The following is a 3,685-nucleotide window of genomic DNA, read 5'->3' as shown; positions in this document are numbered from 1 at the left end:
ATAATTTCAGAATAGCAATCGTACTACGTCGTTAGAAATTCATTCTTCAAATGAACATTTCAAGTGCTCTTGGATTTAGATAAGTGACCTTGAAGACGAATCTTGAATGAAATTCAAGTAACATGAGTATCTTCAGAATCTTCCAATCTTGGTTGTGACGTCATTATCATATTACTGAATTGCGCGGGAATTTAGACTTTTTTTGTGGCTGAAGAATAACTAAGCTAACTATCTCAGATATATATAAGAGCTAAACAACAACATACAAAATCTAGCTCTGATAACGAGTTTAACTGACAACATACCCAAACCTGAGCCTAATATGAAATATATAACCATACACCAGTATTACATGTTCTTGTAGATTACGGTTTTTGAGTGGAAATCCTTGGGTGAAACGACTGAATTTACTACCCCCCCAAGCTTGTCACAGATTCAAACGATTCTACCTAAACATAAAAAGGTAATTGCATTGACTACTATTATCACGAAGCACCATACATCAACTTATTTAGCATTAAAAATAAGAGGAACAATCAGCATCTCTCACAAACTAAATTCTCGACTGAAATAATAGAAAGAAGATATTTGCCAACTAATAACCAAAAATTCGGAGTGATATGAAAGTCTTGCTGCGCACTGACATAAATATATTTCTGTAGCGTTTCGTTTGGCCTTGAATCACTTAGAATAGTTGCTCTTGCTACAGCATCCTTGCATTGTATGCATACAGATGCTCCGCCACAAAAGCATAGAAAGAAGGCTAAGAAGCTAGCCCCGCAGTAATCAAATTGATTATAACAAAAGGACCAGAAAGGCACTATTTTTCTCAATTTTACCCAAAAGAAATTCATTAATTCCTCGCGATTTCAGAAACAGATTTCCACATTCAGTTCCGTAACGAAAATAAAGAAACAATTAAATTTACGACCGACTTGATGAACATACCCGTTGGCGACAACTAATCCGTGCATCCTTGCATGCATTGAATGGGAAAGCAATAAATCAAAGACGCGCGAAAGTTGTAGCGGAATGCGATTAACAACGTCGCGCTTAATTGTAATTACTAAGACTGTTAAAAAGCGTCAGAAAAATTAATGAAATTTCAACATCATTCATTGACCCGTACATCGAAATGTATTTCAGTGGGATAACAACCTTGCTATTTTACCTGTTTATTCAGTGAAATTCGTTATTACATTAATAATGAAATCTTTTGTACAAAGCCCCGGCAAAATTACCAAGTTATGGTTTGGGTTAGGAATACAGATTGGCTGGTAAATCAAATTTGCAAATCATTCCTAACGCTAACCCCAACTGTATAGTTACTTATTTGTTCGCAAAAGATCGAAAAATTGCTCTGACCAAATCTACGAACAAGTAACTACTAAATTATTGAATACCATTTTAAATTATATCTACGACACATAGCAGTCCGCCAGGCCGACTACACAATATTTTGTATTGAGACAACAGCAGTAAAATCAACGAAAATCCCATATCATTCATTGCGGCTCTCATTGAAATGGTTTTCAGTGAGATGAAACTCAGATACACGAACCAGGTTTAAGATCCTCTGTACAAAACCCCCGCCATAAACACCCCTGATAACGCTAAAAATAAAAGTATTATCATGCAGTCAGGTTGCGGGTTGGAATTAGGAATGCAATGCAGATTGAGATAAAAATTCAAATTTTCTAACTATTTTTTCGAATATTTCTAACCCTAACTGGATAATTACTATTTTGAGCGGTGGCCCTGTCCATGGGGGACAATCAGGCCAAATATTCCAATCACTAATTTCCTGATCTGGAGATGTAGATTCGAATCACTCGTGGCTATTATTTTCAGAATGGACACGAATTATTGTAACCGAGCATAGTTAAGTCAGCTATCCTGTCTCCTCTCCTCTCCAGGTTTAAATTTATCTTATCTATTTACGTAATGATTTTCTGGTCGAGTGCATACCAGTCATAGTCTTCGCTTTTGATCAATTATCGATCGATTTTGAATGTCATGGTTTGCTATGTGAAATGCAGACTCTCCGTGACTAAGGAATCATTGTGTTATAGTTTGAAATTGTTTACTTGTATTAGGTAATCTTACATGACGAGTCTTCATTGATTAACCGTATTTAATCAAGGTGAACAAATAGCATTATTGGTGTCCGTGTATGCATTATTCTAATTGTCGAATAGAAAAGATCGCTCAGAATTGAACTGTTTCGTCAAAATATTAGTTCCACGCGTGGATAATATAATGAATGGGACTTGTATATTAATCTATACGGATTTATGTATCAACTATTATTAAAATGAAACTTTCCACAAACTGCACCGTTCAGCAGATTTAATATTCTGTATATCTGTTCTAAAATACATAACTGCTACTATATGGAGATCAATATGTCCGTTCAGAAGAAGGATATTCAAGCAAAGTATACATTGCTTTCCAATTCGTATCACCGATATACGCAAATTGATTCTGCCAACATATAGGATTCTGCCAACAGAAATTTCAGAAAAATATGAATGTAAGAAACTTTGTTACATCAAACCGCAATAAATTACATAAAATACAATATAGTATTTTGTGGTAATTTATAACATTAACTTTGACAAATATAAAACAAGTCTTAACTTTTTACTCCAAGTAAACAGCAATCCATTAAAATCTGTTTCATGTGATATACTGCGACAAATTAATTACCTGATTAATTAACTAAGCATTAAATTAATGAATTGGTGCTCTACGATGCCATTGACTTTATTTACATACTTCAGGATTCTCCGCTCATAACATGTTAAAGTTATCGTCTGAGCTGCTATCCCATCACTAAGAAAATATCTAAAATATTTTAGTATTACAACATGTAGCTACACAATATATTCATGTTTTATCATATTTATTTATAGACAGCATCTGCCTTTCCTTTACCAAATGGTAAAACATATAGGTGTGGTCGTGTGTAGTAGCAGTCGAATATTTATCACTTGGCGCATAACTTGAACTCGAGTTGAAATGAAATACTCCTATCAAACTGACTTGGGCTATAATTGAACTGCTCGTTGGTGATTTCGTTTCTATTTAATTAAATTTGAGAAATCTCATTTGTGATAGCACATTCCTGCATTTTACTGCCTTGTTTGCTCGACTAATTTTATTTCAATTCGTGTCTATTCTGGCGGCTTGGCAAATAGCAACGTGTAGCAACCTGTAGCATGAATCTATGACAATTTGTTGTAAACGACGCGGTAATGTGTGCATCTCCGGTCGATGAAAACACTATACACAGCTGCTATAATACCACAAACAATTACATCTTGCGTAATATAGTTAATACAAGACGTGCGAAATGGACATGCATGCATTCTTATCCCCAGCAAAATTCTACACAACCACTCGACCCGCCTTTAAAATTCATAGAATTGACTTCGTGGCTAATTAAATCCTAAGCGTTTTGCACAATACTCATTTACAAGCTCTTTTTATAGACCATATTACCTGTCTCCCTGCTCATTTAGTATCTTAGAATAAATACTGAATAGGGGAACCACTAGCATGCCATTCCTTTCAAACCTGATCAACTCCTATAACAAGCACCACATCGAAAATAATAAACCTAGATACGTTTAGATTACACACATAATCAACTTGCACAGCGTGAAACGCGCACGAAAGCGCG

The sequence above is a fragment of the Styela clava genome, chromosome 7, assembly GCF_964204865.1.
Source record: "Styela clava chromosome 7, kaStyClav1.hap1.2, whole genome shotgun sequence".
In the NCBI taxonomy this organism is placed as follows: Eukaryota; Metazoa; Chordata; class Ascidiacea; order Stolidobranchia; family Styelidae; genus Styela; species Styela clava.
This window is presented reverse-complemented; position numbering follows the sequence as displayed.